The following is a 22789-nucleotide window of genomic DNA, read 5'->3' on the forward strand; positions in this document are numbered from 1 at the left end:
TCAACCGTCTGGAAGACAAACGACGGAGTGGCCGCGCTCGGCCGAGCATTAGCTCTTCTTCCAGGTGGATGAGCGGAGCAGGCTGAGGGGCGCATCAGTGACAGGCTGACAGGCGGCGATAGCCCCGTCTCTAGGAAGAAGGTGCTCAGCAAGATGTAACGGGCAGGAGGAAGCATGGAAAGTGTGGGTGGAGTGCGGAAGAAACACTGAAGAGGCATGGAAAGTGTGGGTGGAGTGCAGAACAAACACTGAAGAAGCATGGAAAGTGTGGGTGGAGTGCGGAAGAAACACTGAAGAAGCATGGAAAGTGTGGGTGGAGTGCGGAAGAAACACTGAAGAAGCGTGGAAAGTGTGGGTGGAGTGCGGAAGAAACACTGAAGAAGCGTGGAAAGTGTGGGTGGAGTGCGGAAGAAACACTGAAGAAGCGTGGAAAGTGTGGGTGGAGTGCGGAAGAAACACTGAAGAAGCGTGGAAAGTGTGGGTGGAGTGCGGAAGAAACACTGAAGAAGCGTGGAAAGTAGGGGTGTGCAAAGCAGCCGGTATTTGTATCTGTATTTGTATTTGTTGAGGGGGGAAAAGTATTTGTATTTGTATTCGTATTCGAGTAAAATTCAAAATAGGCATAAAAATCCAGTTTTTTTGCGTTGCACTTCTAATTTACGTTATAGTGTAAGTATTCTTTAATTATAATTATGGATATGCAGTAGACAGAGTAACTTAAACGTACCATATAACTCCTACAAGTGCATACAATTCGACACAACTACACAAGCATTGTTTTAACCTTTTTAACCAAACGTTAACGTTACTCTTTCAACAGCCTATTGTCTAAATTACCGAGCTAACAGAGCTACGTAAACAGAGCGAACATGAGAACACCTGACTGCAGACGTCAATAATGCAGCGTAATGGAATAATCTCCCGATCAAACTCCGCTTCCCGAAAGTTATAAACTGCCTCCGGAACCCAGTTAAGGTACAAAAATCTATTCAACAAAAATAGTGATACAGTTAAGTCTTTTTTTCGCTCAGCCGAGCCTTCTCTGTTGCTGTGTGGAGCAGCCTGTGTCAGTCACCTCTTTTACTCCCCTCCCCGACTCCTGAACTCACTCACTCATCCGGGCATGCACTGCGGTCTCAAGAGGAAACGCAGCTTTTTAATATAAAGTTTTTCTTGTTCCCGAATACAATTTTTTTTAAAAGTATTTGTTCGAAATAAGTATTCGTAAAAAACACATTATTTGTGCCTTTCCGAATACCGTATTCGGGTTCGGCTCCACCCCTAGTGGAAAGTGTGGGTGGAGTGCGGAAGAAACACTGAAGAAGCATGGCTGGGGTTTGGGAGAAGGTGGGAAAAGGTGAGGAATAAGTCAGGAAAAGGCAGGAAGAAACCAAGAAAAAGCAAAGCTACAAGAAGCCAGGAAGGTTCTCCTACCAACTAGGCAGCAGGAAAGGCAAGCGATGGCCTTGGACTGGATCACAAGGACGCTGGATCCATTCATAATTTGATATGGAATGTTCTGGAGAGGTGTTAAAGAGTAACTAGACAGCTGGCCAGGTCAATGTGTTTTAGCACGTCAAACTGCAGGTCACACACTTATTAAGATCTGAGCAAGAACAGGGTGTATTTTATTAAATTTCTTGGTAATGGCGAAGATGAAACAGATTAAGCACGCTTTACTGGTTATTCATTTTTAAAATTACACCTGTCCAAACAGCCAGTCTGCCAGTTTATCTGGTCTGCATACAGACTCTGTCATTACATAATGGCTGCGACAAGAGATGCAAGGGAACGCAATGTTCTACTTCGAGACTTACTCAGTTTTAATCAGTACAGTAGCATGATGCCCGACATCCCATCCAGAGTGTCCCTCCATTCTGTGTGCTCTGGGTTATGCTGCAGGTTCACTGCAATCCTGTAAAGATTAATAATCAGTATGGAATATGGATGGGGAAAAAAATTCACATCCAGCTGTCCATTCACAATAACCATTTGAATCTTGCAGTGAACATCACATTTATGTTTCTTACATCACTCTTTCACTGTTGGTGTACAGGTATCTTTTTCAAATCCCACATACTCCCAGTTATGGGAGACTGTGACGATTCATAGGTATAAGTCGATTACCCGTCTCGAAAACAGAAGCCTTGAATTCATCCGGCCCAAAAGTTCATAAATGTAAACCCTGACCTTGACCCGAAATGCCATTAAGCATCGAGCTGGAGCAGGCAAGTCATAAAACGTAAAGCTAATGTACTGAAACAGACCCAGAAAGACAGCGTTTAAACCTTTAAGGCATTAAAATATACAGATCTTTATAAATGATTGCACTAAAAACTCTGACCACATCAGCTAAATGGATTATAAATTTAAGACATTTCCATAATGTATGCATCTTAAACACACAGCGGAGCATAAATCAAGGTATTTTCTAAACACAGGTTAATTATGCAACTCCAAACACAGTCTATTTTTTATGCAAAATAATCCACTTAGTTTTTTTATTTTTTTATTTAAGGCAGCCCTAATTCCTTGGGTACAGACAGCATTTGCCCTGCTGGAACGTATCAATAACACAGAGGCACAATGGAATGGCAACGGGTACGCTGGGGGGCTGGGGGGGGGGACTTTGGCACATTTCTCAAAAGCCCATTATTTATGAGTGTTTATTGCCAGAAATTGTGCCAAAATGGCTCGAAATAAAAAGGATTAATTATGCGTCGGGCCTTTTAATATAAGTGAGTGCCGTGGCAACGCGATTAATGCAAATCGCTGGGCATCGGGAGAATAAGCGTGGACGACATCACAGGTGGCGTCTGTTAGCTGCCAAATAAATTAGTTAATTTACAACATTAAGAATCAATAAAAATATAATGCTTTTCGAACACATCTCCATCAATTACGGGAGGGGAAAAAAAGAACTTTCCGGATAAAGGCCACACGGCGCCTTGGGGACCGGCTCGAGGACGACTGCCATGATCCTGAAGGTTAACGCCACGCCAGGGGCGCTCCTGGGCATCGCGCTGGCATCCGGAGCACATTCTTTCTCCTTATTTAATCCCTGGCAGAGGAGGCTGGGACCATCAGCTATGAGGCACACTGACAGGTGGCCAATCACAGGGCTGGCCATCATCACATGACTCGTACCCAGGTCCGCTCCACGTGCTCAGGCAAAGAGTTCTGGGAGAACCTTCACATTAACTGCACCTTGATAATGCCTTTATAAATCATTCATAGAACATCAGTGCACCTTCATAATCCATTCATAGAAGATTCATAAACAGCATATCTTAACATGTCTGAATGCATTGTGTTCATAACACTTTCAATGAACAAGATAAGGCAGCTTTAATATACATTAACAAGCATTATTTGATTATATGATTATAATGTTTGTTATTAATGTATATTACAGCTATCATAACTTGTTAAATAAAAGTATCATGAATGCAATGTAAGATATGTTAAGGTATACTTACATACTGCTTATGAATCTTCTATGAATGCATTATAAAAGCATTATGAAGGTATACTAAATGTTCTATGAATGCAATATGAAGGTAATGTAAAGCCTAACCAGGTTTTACCATGGATGGATGGATTAAGCAGTTACGGTGATGGATGGTGATGAATGGTGGTGAATGGTGGTGGGTGCTGTTCACCAAATAACTTTGTCAGACCACTTAACACTTGTGTAGTTATGGTCTCAAAATTGGTGGAGACCACATCAGTCCAGACACCCCCCACCTCAAAACACAAACAGCACTCCTACAATATTGCTAAGGACATGTCCCAACCCTCCATACCCAAATCTACGCCCTTGGTAAGCATTATTGACTGACGCAGAACAATATGGAGAAATGGAAGGATAACGTTACAACCAGGTAGGTCATGGACAGAAACATACAACCAAATTAATTTATAGCAATAGCATTTAGCATTTTCAGGTCTCATTTCCCTACCATAAAATAAAGCCCAATGGGTCAGAACAGGAGGAGTATCCCTAAGTTGGCCACAGTGTGTGAGGCAGTGTGTTTGCCCTACGGCTGACTGGTATCCATTCCAGGGTATCCTCTGCCTTTGTCCTGTGCTTACTGGGATTGAATCCAGACTCATTGTGACCCTGGATGAGCAGTTATGGATGGATGGATATATGGATGGATGGACAGAGAGGAAGAATTAAAAACGAAAAGAATGAAGTCAGTAGCATTAGCATAGGCCTAAAGTCAATGCATGGCAACAAGGTGAAAAACTAGAGTCACTAGATTTGCAGGGTTTTCCACTGCTTACAAGTGCCAGATACGTCAATGCAATTCATCAGACTATAGTTAGCCAGCCAATATCCCAAGGAGTGTTATATAGCTTATTGCATTGTTACTAATAGGCTATAGTAAGCTAGAAAGACATGGTATTTACATTTCTGTAGTCCTTCAACTTCTAACTTGGCTTTTATATAACTATAAATAAAACTGGCTGCCAAATGAATACACAGCAAAGACCAATATCCTTTTTTCAAGGCCAATAATGCAATCACAGTGACTACAGACACAATTTAGGGAATGACACTTTGTTGCTATTTATTCCACTCGATGGCTTTCAATCTTTTTCACCGACGGACAACACTCCACTCTTTTATGGGAACTTAAAATGAAAGAAATTATAAAATCATTTCGGAAGAAAAAATATGAGTCTCTCTGAATGTTCGATTATTCCGCCCGCAACACGCTTAAGCACAGGGGCCGCTCTTAACCGTAATCCATTATCCCAATAATAGGGGACGTGCACCATTAACCGAGAAATTAATCTCGGTCAGCTCGCGCCGGGCGTCCGTATGGACGTGATGACGTAACCGTCGTTTATAACCCATCCGTTTATTTGGGAAGGGTTATAAACAAATATCAATATGCTGCGTAAATGACTACTCCGCCGGTATTTATGGTATACGGGGTCTTAAAGCAGGGTTAATTGAAAGTCAAATTCAAATTAATTTCCCACCTTAATTGCCTAAACCATTTAGCGGGGATTGCCGGCGGACGCTGGACTTACCATTTTTCAAGATCGGACACGGGGAGCGGTACGGGATGCAAATTACGGCCGTCTCCCAATTCCAGTGCATTGTCTTGGATGATGTTGGATGCTTCTGACTGTAAAACAGATCAAAAGGCTATTACCGTGCGCTTTGACTGCTTATTTATGTCTTGCACGGCCAGCTGATTTAGCGCTAGTGAGATGCGTTCGCTAACACAAACAGGAGGCAGACATCATCCGCTAATGGAGCGCCTGATGGAGGAGCGACCGGCGTCAGGAGGCAATCCCTCTCTCCGTGCGATGACCTCTCTCCGGGGCATCGCGATAAACAACTGGCGCGGAAACATCGGGGGTGCAGTCCAAAGCTAGCCAAACAAATCCAATCAACAGATTACATGTTGTCCTAATAACTGAACCGTGCGCGTTGCGCATCCCACCCCATTATTTTGGATTCATGGTTTTTATAAGTACACTTAAGTAAATCAAGCAGGTGTATTTTTAACATAATGAATTTTTTTTCTTTTTATATTAATGGCGAGAAAAATTATAGCAAACTTTTCACAGGTTTAGTTTCCTTATACCTGGCCATAAAACAATGACCAACGAGCATCCGGTAGGGGCAGATATTTTTGCCTTCCTTTCAACGGTTGTTGTACCTTTAAATGGGACAGTAAACCCCTACTTAAGAAGAAAACGTGTAATGGAGTGCTATCGGTATTATCTTCATAACTCAACATATTTAAAATGATGTCACAAAGAAACATATAAGAAATTACCTGTTACTAGTAATATTTCCATCGTGTAATTAAAAGACAGAGAGAAAAAGTAGTCCACGTACACGCTGTATTTCTTTAAAACATTGGGGGAATAAAACACGTGCTTTAAAAAAATAAAACGAGTGCCATCCTTTCCCGTTTACGAGGGTGACCTTTTAAACTTCTGACACCAAGGTTCCACTAGGGTGCAGCAGAGAGCTCTGGCGGGCGCCTATTATCAGGTCCGATTCTGGTGGCTAGATATGGGATAATTCATAACAAGAACATTAAATACATTTACGATAAATGTAATTTCCAATAATTATTATTATTGTCATAATTCTACTTAATACATGTACCAGGGCTAAGGGAAAAAAATTCCACCCCTTATGCTTTCAGTAATAAATCACTTTTCAACAATACACACCTGTGCTCTGTCAAAGGAATAGGTTGTGCCTTATCACCCACCACTGAACACCTTCTCAATTTTTATTTCCTTATGACTGCGCATTATTGTCACACTGTGTGTAATCTATCTGCCGGCACGGGTGTCGTTCAGTCCGATCACTTGGGACTATAGCCCCGAGTATTTTATCCCCAGTGCCAGTTGTCCTCCAAAAACATAAACATGTAAAGCCCGGGGTAAGCCTGAGTTAGCCCCTGGTCTTCTCAACAGCTAGAAACCGCGCTGGCTGCCGGGATAAGCAGTCATAACACGAAGCTTATGGACTGCAGCTGTTACATGAGTCGGGGGTGAAGAAGCGGCAGCGGACTAGGATCTTCACCGTCATTATTTCGACATTGTTCTGCAAGGGTGGGGGGAGGGTTTTGTGTATCTTCACTGTTGCCTGAGTCTATGGCAAGTGGGACGGCGTTCATCTTTCTGTGTTTCCTTGTTGGTCCTTCACCTTCTCTAAGCGGCTGCGTTTCCTGGCCTGCTGGCATTTTGCCTGCAAACTCAACAAAGGCAACGTTAAAATCATCTAAGTGAGGAACCGAAGCGGGTCGACATCCTGGGGTGTATTTGGATGGGTCTCCTCCCGTAACTCAGCTTAGCCCCTACTGTATGCCCTGTGATAGGCCAGCATCCCATCCAGAGCGTACCCAGTGCTTCATGGGATAACTCACCTTGACCTTGGTCTGCATAAGCAGCTATGGAAGATGGACAGACCGACGTCTGCTGGTGACAGCTGGGTGCTTTATCACCGTGGTTCGTTTACAGTAAATGACCTGCTAGCGTCCTGTCATCACCTGCAGCACAGAGTCACTCCAGATTGGTTTATTTTTCTTCAGCCGAGTCATTCAATCACACAGCCAACACTGACCCGCAGAATATTTAAATAGAAGTGCACCAAAGGTCACATTTCAGCTTAACGAATCGTCGGTCATAAATCATGTCCACTATAACAAGGCATTCATACAGTATATGAGATGGAAGTATGGATCTCAGTTTCATAACAACCAAAATTCCAAAACTCTGCCATGCTTATTAATCAAAATCCGTTTCATATATTCATGTCCATCAAAACTAACCAATTGACACAGCAGTTTATAAGATTCCATTTAATAATAATAACGGTCATCACGGTTATGAATGACTAAGTGTCAACTGCCATTATAATAACCACAATCTTTTTTTGTGTTGCCCGTGCAATTAAATTAAGTTAGAATACAGTCTAGAATTAGCATTTTTTTTCTTGTTTACAAAGGAATCCTTGGAAGGATTCTCAGAAAACACAATATGAAGTCTTATCACACCCATTCTCATAAGTGAGAGTATGACGTTGAATTACGATAATGACCCTGATTTATCGTCTCTGACGGCGCTTAATCAAGCCCCTTTGGACGCAGGAAAAGCTGCCAAATGATTTCACTGGCAAGTGGGGGAAACAAACTTGGGGGGGGGGGGGCTTTTTTTTGGGAGAGGGCCCATCATCTCCGCCCTAACAATGCTGAGCCCCTTCTTGGTGACATTGTGGAGATCGCTGATCCTCTCAGGTGTCCTGCTGGTTGGGCTCTCAACTGGGCCGTACAGAAACATCTGCAGCAGCTCAATCTGGGGACCTAGAAACTGGTTTCCCAACTGAAGTAGTCGTAAATTCCTGGAAAAACCCAGGTGTCGTTCTGTGGAAATCTGCATGTCGAAATCTGACATACAGCAGCGGAACATTCGGATGCATAATGGACTTTGAAACGTTTGGAAAAGTGACACGCGCTACGCAACAAAACCATAAATGTAGGCTGTGACTGCAAAGCCCTTGCATTTGAATTGATGAGCATTGGGCATTTCAGGTCCAGAAACTACAAATGCAGGTTTTGTTTCTATCAGCCAGTCGAGTACTCTGTGACTGTGACTCTTTATGCTGAACTGGTTGGTAGAAACAAAAACTTGGTCTGGATTTGTAGTTTCTGGACCTGAAATGCCCAACACTGCTGATGGGAGTGTGTCAGAAGACCTCCATCAGCCATAGCTGCTTGGGTAGTGCTGGACTGAGGTAAGCCTGAACTAAACTGCATATCTTAGAAAAGTGTCTTTCATACTGGTCCATGTTTTTGCTCCCTCCCAGCTCCCAGCCAGACAGTTCACATTTTTTGCTATCAAAAACATGGACTCGGGGGTCCCCAAGCACTGGTTTGAGAAACACTGTCTTAGTGGGAGGAACTCCATGCCAACACAGGGAGGGCGTGCGGAGTCGCACAGAGCCAGGACTCGGAGCGCTAAGGCTGGAAGCGTAAGGCTGCAATGCTGCCCAAGGAGCCACCATGCCACCAAGGTCATTGTGATGTATGTGAATAATATGTTTAAGTAGCTGCGTGTTGGACGTATGGGCATCACACCAACCCCGGTACTACAGCTGATGGTGGGGGGGGGGCTTATATACTTAACCTCGATGACTGCTTATACGCAGGCCATTTAAGGGCACTCAGACCCCCCCTCAGAGTTGCTGATTTCTCCCCATTACACACACACACACACACGCCACATATTATTAATAAACTTAGCCGGGGAAGCATGTGATCACGAGTCGGTCACCACCTTCATTAATCCTCCCTTTATTTTATAGTAAACAGCTTCCAAAGTGGTGGAGATGAACCAGCCCCCCCCCCCCCCCCCTCCACACACACACGCCCCATCACAACTAGAGCTCAATTATTCTGGTCAATTAGTCAACCCGACTGGCATTTCTCTATCAAGTTTCCATCTCTGAGTGGAAATATGGGCCTTGGCGGTCAATATGGGGGGGTATCCATCAGCGGGGGAGGGGGAGGCTCGTTCATTTAGGCGAATGAGAAAGGGCAGGCAAACACGCAGCCATATGGACCCTGACGGCACTTTTCAGGCTAATTGGATTAATCCCAAGCAGTGAGGTGGAGGGGGGGGGGGGCAAACAGACTCTGATCCTCACTTGTTTTCACACCCCCCAGCGGCCACGGCCTGCCACCCTGACACCCGCTGGGACACAGCTCCACCCGGGCTCCGGTTCCGATGCCCCCCAGCCCTAACCCTCATGCCCCCCAGCCCTAACCCTCATCCAGTATGAAAACATTCGCATTCTACTTATTTCCCAGATGCTTTTACCCAATCAAACGTACACATGAGGCAGCAAGGTCAGCCAGGCCCCGGCACGACTGGGGTTAAGGGCCTCGCTCAGGGGCCAAACAGCCAGGTTACTCTGTCGACAGTGGGAGCTGAAGTGGTCACCCTTCCAACCAGAAACAGCACCATAACCCACTGAGCCACATGTTAAATCCTCCCCCCTCAGCTGCTTATCGAAACACAAGCATCCTTGTGAACATGGCAACCCTCCCCTGGCGTTTAGGACCAGAAACGGAAGAAGATGTGAAAAATATTACATTAAACACAGATTTTTCTTTTCTTTAAAGGGGCAGTTCACCCCAAAACCCAAAAAGGCACGTTTTAGAAGGGCTTTAGCACCATCTATCCATCCTAGGTTATCACTGCGCAGAAGAGACGAGCATGAACACTCTGGCGATACCTTCTGCAGTGACACGATTGGTGTGTGGGGTTCAACAGAAGAAACTGGATCCCACATTAAACTGCTGACTACAAAGTCTGTGGATTATCTTGAGTATCCGGGTCATGATACTTGGTGTTGAGTTTTTCAAATGTATTTTTGGTGCTTAATTACAACAGAAAGAATGCCATTCACTACCATTATATTCAAGAAAAGATTGACACTGATGGGCTGAATGGCCACCTCTTGTTTGTAAATTTCTTATGTTCTTATTTCTATGGCCGATTTCTCCAAAACTAAGCAACTCCCAGCAAAACACCCTAGACCAGGGGTGGCCAATCTTATCCGCAAAGGGCCGGTGTTTTTGGGATAATCTTCAGCCAATCAGTCCTCTAATTAGTAATCTAATTAGGGAGTTGCAGCGAAAACCCGCATACACAGCGGCCCTTTGCGGATATGATTGGCCACCCCTGTCCTAGACAATTAGATAGCAATAAAATACCTCTAAAACTCTGATTCCAGTTTTGGGGCGAACTGGCCCTTTAAAAGTAGACAGCACTGCCTCCAACTCTCCTTACCAGCACATAGCACCGGCATGGGGTTCCCCCTCAGCACTGCCTCCAACTCTCCTTACCAGCACATAGCACCGGCATGGGGTTCCCCCTCAGCACTGCCTCCAACTCTCCTTACCAGCACATAGCACCGGCATGGGGTTCCCCCTCAGCACTGCCTCCAACTCTCCTTACCAGCACATAGCACCGGCATGGGGTTCCCCCTCAGCACTGCCTCCAACTCTCCTTACCAGCACATAGCACCGACATGGGGTTCCCCCTCAGCACTGCCTCCAACTCTCCTTACCAGCACATAGCACCGGCATGGGGTTCCCCCTAAGCACTGCCTCCAACTCTCCTTACCAGCACATAGCACCGGCATGGGGTTCCCCCTAAGCACTGCCTCCAGCTCTCCTTACCAGCACATAGCACCGGCATGGGGTTCCCCCTAAGCACTGCCTCCAGCTCTCCTTACCAGCACATAGCACCGGCATGGGGTTCCCCCTCAGCACTGCCTCCAGCTCTCCTTACCAGCACATAGCACCGGCATGGGGTTCCCCCTAAGCACTGCCTCCAGCTCTCCTTACCAGCACATAGCACCGGCATGGGGTTCCCCCTAAGCACTGCCTCCAGCTCTCCTTACCAGCACATAGCACCGGCATGGGGTTCCCCCTAAGCACTGCCTCCAGCTCTCCTTACCAGCACATAGCACCGGCATGGGGTTCCCCCTAAGCAAGGTTCTCCAAATTGCTCTGCTGTTCATGAAAGATCCTGGGTACCAAGAAACAACCTGAGCCCATTAGGCCGCAGAGAGAAATGTACAGCCCTTGTGAAGCCTGTGTTCGGTGGCCCTGGTTTCCTGTGAATGGGGATTTGCCTACAGTGTGTGTATCATAGGGCTGCATGGTAGCTCAGCGAGGAGCCGCACTATCCCTGGGTTACCCAGCCCCATCCCTGCTGTGTGTGTGTGTGTGTGTGTGTCTGCTACTCTGGCTTCCTCCCACAGTATAAAGCCATGCAGTTGGCGGAGCTGGAGTCTCGGCATTGCCCGTCTTGTGTATGTGTGTGTGTGCCTGGTAATGCAGTGCCGTCAAATCCAGGATGTTCCAATCCCAGGTAGCCTTTGCTACTATTACTGCCTTTGTGCCTTTTCTCAAAACAGTACAAAGAACAGCCGTCGTCTGAGTTAACAGTGTACATTAAATGTTCGACGCATGGCCAAGGTTAAGTTGACAAATCGTTTAGGTGGCGCCTTAAATGCCAGTCAAATTGTCCTGCCTCAATAAACATCGTAAAATATCCTTTGTCGTCATGGTATTGCAGATGGTCCTGCTGTAAAGTACGCTTAACATGCTGTACAAAGACTCAGCGGGCAATTAATTAGGTACACCATGCTAGTACTGGGTAGAAGCCACTCCAGAATCACTTCATGGGACACTGTAGCGGGTGAGAATCCCAGGACGGTGGCTGATTCTAAGATGCTGGAACTGCCACGTCTGATGGCAACAATCACGCCACGTTCAAAATGGCTTAGGTGAGTCGTCTTAGCGATTCAAAGGCCCAATCCCAAACTGGTCCCTACACACTCAGCCTCACCACTCCGCCTTCGTTTGCGCGTTCCCGAGACCCGTCGCCATGTTGAAGTGTATCTCAAAGCAGCAAGGGCTAAGGGGGAGTGGTCGATTATGCCCTCCTTTAGCGAGGCAGCAACGATGGTGGCTCGCGCGATTCCACTACCACTTCCATATCCCACAATTCCTAGCGCCCAGGGAAACAGAACAGCGTGATAATTTAATAATTGGATTCTAACAGCACAGTGAAATACACATAGAAAGTCTATGTTACATGTTATAATTCATCGCTGCAGAAAAAAAATTAGGAAAGCAGCTATTTGTAGCTGGTCAGTACAGATAGATTTTATCGTGATCCAATTAAGAGAGACTTCGTGTACTTTTCAAACTAGAAACCACGTGAAGAAACGTTGGTACGCAAACTCGATCAACATCACACCAGCAATAACAATTTATGTTTCATGTTTGCCTGTTTTTTTCCTCTACAGATCTGATCTGGTATTTGGTACAGAAGTAATGCGTAATGTTTTATGCGTGTAAACTAAGTTAGCTATGGTAGAAATTGTGCAATCGTCAATATGATACGTGTATATACTTCAAATTGCTCAATCAGTGCAATAAGGTGACGTAGCCGTCGTCTTCTCGCATTAGATAAACTTTGTGCTTTTTAAAATAACTGATATGTCATTAAAGAAAATACAATACAGCTTCTTCATGTTGTCAAATCACTACGTAATGCATTTCCTCTTTCCGGTAAAGAGGACTGTAAAAAGGCGCTGCGAGGGCAAGTCTGTCTCAAATCTTTTTTGTGACAATTTCCTTCAGTTTAAGTGCATAGGGCGTGTTGTGAGGGTGACTCAGATTGAGTGTGACTCGAAATGAAGGCGGAGTGTCGAGGGTATAGTTTGGGATTTGGGCCTAAGGCTTACACAGTAACTGAGCTTCCGGACCCTTCCTGTGTCATTCTCTGTGTATTCATGTCCAACCACATCATTGGCTGTTTGGAAAAACAGGCTGTTTTTTTAGTAAGTAGGTGTACCTAATAAAGTGGCCGCTGAGTATGTGCGTGTCTGTTAGTAGCACGTCTGAAGTGTTTGCCGTTCCCTCATCTCCTCCTGAAACAGGTCCCTCACTGAGTGATGGCTACCAGGTTTTTGCAGCCTTTTCCCATCATAACCTCCTGCCTTCTAAGCCAGTCCCACAGACAATGTCCTTTTAATTCTGTTAATTAAAAAGTGACTATACAGCAGACAGTAATGTCACAATGTACAACATATCAGGAAGTAATATACAGACTAATTATCTACCATCAAATATTGGGTCTCAAGATTCCCTTAAAGGTACTCTAAAAGGTGAACTTAGTTAAAAGAGGCCAAAATGAGTGTGGAGTACAGTTTACAGTCAGAAAAAAGAGCACAAGTTTGTACCTTAAGTGGTACATTTATCTACAGCAAGGGTACATTTGGCAGACCCTTGAGGGTACAGCCTCAGTCACAAGCAAAGGTACAAATCGGTACTTTTTTCTGACAATGTAGGAAGTCTGGGAAATTTGGTTTCTCCAGGCAAAAAGGCTTTGCTGTAAGCTAGAGGACATAAAAAGAGAATATGAGAACATGCTGGTCACCCTTGTCAGATCGTAGCCAATTTATTTCCTTACATTCATTACCGGTAATCAGGAGAGCGGAGCTCGGAAGCAGCCTCCTGAAAACTGACTGAGTACCCCCCGAGTACACCTCGGGAAATGAAGGACAAAAGCTCTTATTTTATTCATAAAACCTTTTTATATCGGTTACACAATGGAGTGTGCAGTCAAAACAGAATTAGCGTGCTGAACTTTGGACGTCTGTGTTTGGTTTGAGTCTATATACTGTGGCGAATTTTCCTCTCCCGGCTTTTCTGTCGGGTCACTAAAGCAAATGTTTACTAGTTGACATACAGTCTCAGCCATTGTGTGACAGTCAGACCCGTGAAATTATTTATCTGCGAGTTACATAGCTGGCATTTTTGTCTTTTAAAGAGGTTCATGTTTAGGTCCCCTCCCAGTGTCTGGACCGCCTGCCGTCCCACGCAGCTCTGTTCCTTTCATCAGCGGTAGCTGTCATTCCTAAAATCCATCACTCTAAAACGGGAGCTGGAAAGACGATGTTGATCCACAGGATGTGCAATCAGTTGCCTCTTGCACTAGATGTCTAATTACGGGTGGTGTAAATGAGGCCTTCCTGCGTATGCGGCTCGCTGCTAATTAGCCGCCGAATGCTTGCATCAGCCTGTTTACAGAAAGGGCTGACTGGGGGCCACGCGGAGCTCCGACTTTACGGTATCGCGGAAAACCGCGGCTGCGGCTCCGCAAGTATCATAGTGGGTGAGCCGTGTCTTCATTCGTAATGCATTTGAATGTACGCAACGCGAGCCGAGTGACTCAGCTTCACCAGAAAGGAGACTAACGTAAACATCACAGGAATAAATCACACCCTACCACAACTGTTAAGAACTAAAAATAAATTTGCATAAACTGGAAAGAGGAACGTGCCAGGGGGCACTGAGCAAGTGCTCAACTACCCCCCCCCCCCCCGCCCCTTCTGCGAGCCAATTTTCAATAGTCAACGATCACGCATAATTTAGGACAGGGTTGGATTGGAGTTGGGCTAAAATTCTATCCTGTATTTTGGTGTCCCCCACAGGGAATTTTGCGGATGATAACATCTAATTTTGTCGGCCTACTGGGAAAATGTCCGGTATGCCAGATGGCCAATCCAGCTCTGACTCAGGGGATCCCCCCATCTCGATTTTTACCAATCACCGACGATTACACAAAACATGACATGAACCCCCCCCAATATTTAATTTGGCTTAATTCACCCCCACCCCCAATAAACAGACCCTTGTCTTGGCCTATACGTTACTAAGCTCTTTCCCCCCATATGAAATACTACTATATCATTGATCAAGGAGGGAAACTAACCAGAGAAACACAAATATAAGTCACGGGCGATGTTTCGGCGATCTGCCGCTCTACCCGAACCGAGGAAAAACGGACCTTCCACGCACCCCACCCCTGGGCACGCTCCCCTGGCTGCGACCCCCTCCCCGTTTTGCATCATCCATCCCGAGTGCCCCCCACCCCCCGGGCCACGGCGTCCGGTGGCCGGTAATAACCGCAAGTGCAAAACGCTGTAAAACGGAGGCGGCTGGTCGGAGGCGGCGGCGCCCCCTGACTCGCAGGATGAATAAGCATTCCTTAATTAGCCCATCGGGCTAAGTGCAGGTCCTAATGGGTCTCCCCAAACTCCAGAGTGACACACTCTCCAAACATGGCCAGGAATAAAACTCCATTAGCGATATTAATACAAGCTTAGTTGATCATTTTCATTCAATTAACTTCTTTCAATTAAATAGATAGCTTGACAATAGTAGGGATAAAACACGGGAAGGGATAGCTGATGACTCGAACCAAACATTAGCGTGCTAAGGGTCAGTGGTATTAAACAGACTGTAAATCCAGCATTCAATTTGGGAAATGCGTTTCCTCTGCTGCCACTTCTTTAATGGGTCGTTTTAGCTGACAGGAGGCGTTTGCACCAATCTTTTATGAAATTTCTGCACCAGTTATACACCTCCGACGAACCTCGATTCACTTCCTGGTCGCTTAACAACGAGACGTCTTAATCACCGCGGGCAGAGCCGACAACAAATGACTTAATGTGGCGGGGCTGGAGCCCGCCTCACCTCCCCTCCGCAAACAGACTCCCCGACACCTCCTGATCAACCAAGCGCTCACGCGCTCGCTCCATTCCCCCCAGATGTGGCTAAACCCTCTTACATACGTCTGATGGGATCGGGGGAAGAGTAACTTCAGAGACTGTTTATGTGAGACGGTCATCAATTACACAAAAAAACTAACAGGAAGAATGTAGTAGTTTATTATTTTCAGTAGCTGTCAAATTAATATATATATATGTGTGTGTGTGTGTGTGTGTGTGTGTGTGTAAAATAAAAAAAAATAAAAAATGTCCTCACATTCACTCAAAGTGCACTAATGTCTGTGTCAAAGTCTCGCTGCTTAAACAAACACAGCAGCGAGAGAACATGGGAGGAGGTGCTGTGGTTCTGCCAGCTCCTCCCAGAAGCCACTCTGATGTACGGGTTGTTCCTGCGGAGCGTCTCCTTGGTAACGGGGCAGAGCAGGTGATGATAGCAGAGTGGAAGCTTAGAAAATAACAGATAACCAATAAAGTTACAGGTTCTGACAGCAAAACCGGGTAAGTGCCAGTGTAATCTGGAGCAATCCCCGGCTCTTCCCCAATATCATGTGAGCCTAAGTTATGTTCTGCTGTTTGCTGCACACTAATGCCTGTTAGCTACTCATCGCAGCGGATACCTCATCATGGGTTTTCCTAAGTCATAATTGTAGTGGAAGTGCAGTGTAGTTAATGTAGATGCAGTTGTTTCTTTTATTACTAACTTTAAAGGTAAAAATGCTAATTGAAATGACTTTGACTGCTGTAAATAGGTGGCAATGTTTTGTAGAGGGTGGGGCCTCGATTGTAAACAATTGTCAAATTTATGCTTCGTTCATTCACTCTGTGTCGGTTCCTTTCAACAGGAGCTGTTCTTCAAAGCTGGGGGGGGGGGGGGGCAGGTGCTAAGGGAGTGAAACTGCTGAACGGTGAAACACACAGGAATTCCAGCTGTTGTTCTCCCTACTCCTGAAAGGGGGGGGGGGGGTGGGAGGAACTGGAGATTAAACGAGCCATTAGGTTTTACTCGGACGAGGGCCCCTCCATTAGCGAGCGGCTGGGGCGGCGGCCGCAGCTCCCAGGGCATCGTAAACGGGCCCCCAACCCCCCGCCAGTGCGGCGGGCATCTCGTTTAACGACACGGAGGGACACACACAACGGGGGCAGGTGACCCACAGAGCACGGCGCGCCTCAACACTTTCGGGGAATTGCAAGCTACTGATGGTTGTGGGAAGGGGGGGGGGGGGACACTCGTCAGGCCAAGCACTCCAGGTGAGCTCATGCAGAGCCCTCTGGGAAATCCAGGGTGCAGATTATGATGCCCAGATCTCAGGATGCCCCTGAAACTCTGACGACCAGATCGAGTGACTGAGGAGTGCATCATTTGGTGCCAGGACACTGGAGACCTTATTGTGTGTGTGTCTACGTGTGTGTGTGTGTGTGACTGTGTGTAAATGTGAAATGCCTCTTTTTCAAAAGGAGGTGTCTAGAAAGAAGAAAAACAAAACAGCAAATCTCATTGAGTTCTGTTGATTTGGGATTTGGGATCTTTAAATGAGTCAATGCAAAGTCCCCACAAATTCGGGAGTGTGTATGTGACTGTCTCTCACCATCCTTACCATCCAATTTTCAATCTCTTCTGTCCATATTCCCCCCCCCCCCCCCCCAATACACACACTTTTAAAATTCTGTGGTGTTTGATTGAAATTAGATGCAAAGCACTAAAATCACTGACTGGCTGATTTACGGCCGGCCAGAAATAAAGTCCCACTTCAATCCCAAGATGAGGCCCCAATAAACACGACGGGGTGGGGGGCAGGGGTGGCAGGGGGGAGGATCTTGTGTGAGCAGGCCATAAAAATGACCTTGATAAAAGCCCAGCAACCACGTCGCTCAGAGGTGACCACAGAATTCGCTACTGTACTGCACACTCAACCGAGAATAATGGGTCACTGCAGGCACCCACTCTTATCATCGATGGCAGGAATATACAGAGCAGGTCCCTCTCTTCAGAGGTCCTAGGCAAATGTTTACCTGGGAGGAACCTGCCCCCAAAATGCAGGTCATTCAGGGGCCCTAAGCTGCCTGTTCTGCCTGTAGCCAGAGCCCTGATACCTGGTAGCATGCAGTATGAATTTCACACAGTCCCCCCAGTCCTCCCAAATTCACATTTTATGCTGACACCCCCATGGATCCTCCTGGATTAACAACAGATCTTTGCTTAGAAGTGGGTCACAGATTGCCTTTGTCTATTTAAACCGTACTATGGCATCTTAATCACTGGTATATATTCAAACCTGTTTTCCCCCTGACCTACTGTCACCGGCCAGAGCTCTGGGAAAGGGTGAATGGAAGATGGATGAAGGACAGTCCAGTGTGGACACTTTCTGCCCATGCTTTCAGCTGGGCCTGCCTCACCTGCATCTCCATCCAAATCCTGGTGCTCCTGGACATTTTGGGGAGGAGGCCCAGTCTGATTGGTTAACAACATGCCCATCACAGATTTCTCAGCCAATCAGCAGACACTAAAAGGTGGCGACTGCCCTGTAAAAATACCCGTTAAAGGACTCGCAAGATGCACTGACAGGGTATTACTGGCAGGTTGAGGGAAAGGGTACCTGGCCGCAGAGTCAGGAGAAGCCCTGTTGCTGTACTCTTGAGCCAATCACCATGACCAAGCTTGTTTCTGAAGAAGGAAAACTGATAAAATACACATATTTTTAAGTATGACTTGGATTACATAGTCAAATAAGTAACTACATTATCTGGTAATAATTTACAGACCACTGGCAGCTTTCTAGATTGTCACTCTGACAAAAGGATTATATGTCCTTTAGAAGGATTATGTCAAAATCAGCTGGTAACAATTGAATTTTATGTGATCTTTTGGAAAACCTCTTACGTCTGGAATGAAATAAACTGGCCTGATGCTTACTCTGCATAGGAAGCACAGAAAAGTCCGCCGCTTATTAAAATTCCTCACGAGGATGCTGGTGTTTAAAAAAAAACCCATGAATTACGAGGGAATGCCAATCATGTGTCGGTCTGCCTCTTGTAAAGCCATCCTGTCCGCTCTCCCGATAATTAATCTTCCGCGGGCTAATTATTTCGTACAGATATCCGATAATGGTGGAGGGCAGAGAGGGTGGATTTACAGTAAAAGCGTTACACCCAAACGGCGCCATAAGGGGAAGAAAAAACTGATGGTGTAGTTAAGCAAGTGGCTCAGTAAGCAGGTGGAAATAACCGGGAAATGAAAGGAAGAACCTTGTTGAGGATCCCTCTCTCTGTCTCCGTCCTGCTACACCAAAGCCAGAGGGCGTGACAGCGCCACCCCTGGCAGACAGTGGAATGTTCCACTGTCCCTGCTAAAATGGACTAAAATGAGATGGGGGGGGGGAGGGGGGGGTTGGGAAGTGGTGATTCAGCAACAGAGGGTTGAAATAAGGACAAAACTATAGACCAAACTGCAATGACCACAAAGAGGAGTCATGGATAGATGGGGGTGTGGCTATTGCTCTCTCTGATGCACCCCCAACACCCCCCCCCCCCCACATTCACCACACCACAATTGCTCACACCCGCTCATCGTGGACTGACACTGCATCCATCTATAAATCCATTTTCCATTGATCCAGGTCAGCGCTGAGGTGGATGACGCAATGAAACGCAAACGTAAAAGTAGCCAGAAGTCAGTATCTGAATTACTGAACTAAACGTTGATAAGTCTGCGAGTCGCTTTGAGAAGCCATACTGTGGGAGAATCACAGTCAGCAGCAGCCATTTTGGGATGATCAAAACAGAGCAACCATCGCCACGGCAACGAAAACAATTATTATCATGCCGTGTCACCATATGGTTGACAGCTAAACTGTCAGTCCCCCCCCCCCCCCCCCAAAAAAAAAAAAAACGCGATCAATTACACTGACCTGTAAATGACTCTAGAGAAAGGCATCTGGCAAATAAATAAATGTATACAAATTAATTAATTAAAGCAGAGCACCAAGGTTTCCAGCCCCGTCTTGATCTGCTCCTGACCCCCAGTGGCATACCACAGCCCATCCCAGTCTGGGGCCCTCAGGAGAGCGGGCGGGCGCTAATTATTGCACAAGGAGACCTCTGGCAGATGGGTGTTAACTCCGAGGCCCATGACTTGATGGAGGTCAAAAGCAAAACCCGAGTTTCAAGCGACAAAAGAACCTGGATGCAGACTGACTGTCAGATAAAACACACACAGAAAAGACGCACTGACAAAAGCATGGTTAGGTAATGATCGCAGTCTCTTTCACATCCAACAGACCCGTGTAGCTGAACTTCGGGACAAGGCCTTGCAATTGCAGTTGACAGTGACCCTGAAGAGCCTATCAGGGAGACGGGAGCACAGTGATTCAGCAGCGCCCACAGCCGCATCCTCGCTAATGCGATTAGCCTGCAAAGACGTAATTACCCTAATCGAAGACTGACATCCGCACTGACTCCTGCCTTCCACTGGCTGCCGTAAATGCCAGCGGCTGAAGACAGCAGCCAATCGGTTTCAGTCTCCGTTATTTACATCTGTGCCGATGTCACTGGAAAATAAAGCACAAAGTAGGAACAAATAGTTTATTGGTTTAAAACGGAAAAGAATCGACTTTCTGTTGGGGGGGTGGATGTCTTTCTTTTAATTAATATTTGAAGCCGTAGTGTGTTTGAGGAGGCATGAGTCAGGGGTGTAAGGACTGGGGGGTTAACATGTACCCCTCCAATATTGAATTTGGATTCATTCACCCCCCCTCACCAATAAATGGGCCTTGTAACTTTGGCCACCCATGTACGCAATTTTGTTAAATTTCCCAAAACATGTCTCGATCACTAGACTTCTATTTGAGATATGGATATACATATTGATTATATTGACATTGAATCACTGTAAATACATGGTTATCATGATTAATATGATGTAACAACTACCTATACATTTGTATTACTGTATAACATATTGCATATGGCCTACTGCAACTACTCTATGACTACAGCTCTTTGTGCACCAGTTGGGGCAGCTTCGAATGCCTTCTTGCAGACAGTCCCCCCCCCCCCCATCCGTCTCTCCAAGGTCTGACCCAATATGCCTCCCCTCCCAGGCCTACCAGTGTCAAATTTTCTTTCCACAATAGTCATTTAAATGACACTATAAATTACAATTTAAATAATCATTTAAATATTACAGTGGTACTTCGGTTCTCAAACTCACTAGAGCTCGAATTTCTTGAAAGTTGAACAAACCAGTTTGACCTAGAACTCGATCTGAATATCAGAAGTCGAACCGTGAAAGCTGATCTAATATAAATTGTACGCGCCAGGAAATGAGTCATACTACAATGCAATTCTTACTTGAATGCCTTCTTCACAGACTACACGATTAACCAAATAAAGCAGCGCAACATTACAGTCACTAACAATTAATAAACCACTAACTTACGTGTACTATTAGAGCATTTATGTCATTTATTTAAACTTTATTTTACCAGGTAAATTAACTGAAAACCAGTTCTCACTGCTTTATGTGATATTCGGGAGAAATAGCAGATTACGCATTGGAACTGCCTGGGATACAAACGTCATGCGTGTAACTAAACTCTTCAGCCAATAAGGGCAAAGGTGTGTCGTCACGGAGGCGGTTCCAGTTTGTGCAGCCGGGTGAGAGGTCGCAATGCATCTAACCGTAAGGATCAGAATACGGTGTAAGCCAGCGCTGTAAGCAAGTTGAACGTGACAGACCGGACTGGGGAAACAAACTGAAACGCGTACTTGATACAGAGGACTAATGACAACAACCAGAAACAGCTGATCACATGGGGATCCCACACGAGGTTAACGAGGGGGCGTGGCACACGGAAGGAGCGGACAATCGGGGCAGGACAGGGGTAATGTTGGGATAAGATCTTTATCGTTTTGAAAGCCATTAAGAAAAAAATGCTCTTCTTGCTTGATCCTGTTCATTTTGTTTAAATGCTAAAAAAAAACATATTTAGGTGTAATTTTGGGGGGCCGGGAACCAATTAATTGGTTTTCCATTATTTCTTATGGGAAAAATTCGATCAGAACTCGAACTTTTTAGGATTCGATCCGGAGTCCGGAACGGATTAAGTTCGAGAACCGAGGTACCACTGTATATTTATAAGTAACTATTTAAATGATCCTTTCAATTGTAATTTAAAGAATACTTTAATTGTCATATTTATTTATTGTATATTGCCACAAAACACCCTCCACAGCCAGTGGAAGCACACTAAGCCCTAAGCCCTCAAAACCTTGTGGATACAGACGAATCTCCCACGGCAGAAGCATGGCAAAAATCACATGTAGAACGACAACTGTGCCGTGCGCCTGAGCTGTAACTGATGACTGCTCTGTATTTCCAGCTAGTGGAGCAAAATACTTTTCAGCCGTAAATAGCTATGTACCCATTTATATCTACACATTTACCGATCCATGCTCACATTTACAGATTTATCTACACATGCACACATATCAGAATACTTAAAAATCTCATTAGACTTTTAGAGATTTTTTTTTACACATTTACAAATCTGATTAGGCACACTTCCATTCTGAATACACATTTAAAGATTCCTGTACACATTGGCAAATCTCAGTATGCATTTACAGATTCCTTTACACATTTACAAATCTGATTACTCGGATAATGATTCAGACACAGTTACACAACCCTCCACACACATTTGCAAATAATTTTGCTACAATCATAGCCCCATAGGCACAGTTTTGGCATGAGCTAAGTGCAGGCAACGGCCAGAAAATTAAGTATTGAAAAGTGTGAGGGAATCTTATTCCCAGTTTGTATGAAAGCATGACAACTAGATTTGTGGATAATTTTATCTCAAGGCAGTTTGTATAACTTACATCCCACAATTTCAGACAATAAGGCAGCTGAATACATTGTTTCGTTACCGATGCAGTTACAGATGATTTCCGCTCTGAACGAATAACAATTGATCATCAGCTGGGATCTTCTGGGTCTTGCATCATGGCAGACTGAGCCGTGAAGGCTTCACCCCCAATGCCGTTTCCATCATGGACGTTCCTCTTGTGAGCAGCTGATGCAGGACCCTATGGAGGACGGCCAAGAGTGGCTGAGGAATCTCTGACGGGCTGCAGAAGGTCAAACCC

General features: G+C 45.5%; 1 long non-coding RNA gene across 5 annotated transcripts in view; it reads right to left on the reverse strand.

Moving 5' to 3' along the window:
* The window catches only part of LOC111857647 (uncharacterized), a 39703-nt gene that overhangs the window by 3877 nt on the left and 13037 nt on the right, over window positions 1-22789 (reverse strand). For 4 of the 5 annotated variants that reach the window (XR_011989910.1, XR_011989909.1, XR_011989908.1 and 1 more), the window contains exons 2-4: window positions 22571-22729; window positions 5047-5144; window positions 1818-1915 (exon numbers count right to left, since the gene is read on the reverse strand). This is a non-coding gene — a long non-coding RNA (uncharacterized lncRNA). The remainder of the gene's footprint in view (window positions 1-1817; window positions 1916-5046; window positions 5145-22570; window positions 22730-22789) is intronic. The other variant, XR_002841410.2, reaches the window with a different exon arrangement.

This window comes from Paramormyrops kingsleyae, chromosome 4 (genome assembly GCF_048594095.1).
Source record: "Paramormyrops kingsleyae isolate MSU_618 chromosome 4, PKINGS_0.4, whole genome shotgun sequence".
Taxonomy (NCBI): domain Eukaryota; kingdom Metazoa; phylum Chordata; class Actinopteri; order Osteoglossiformes; family Mormyridae; genus Paramormyrops; species Paramormyrops kingsleyae.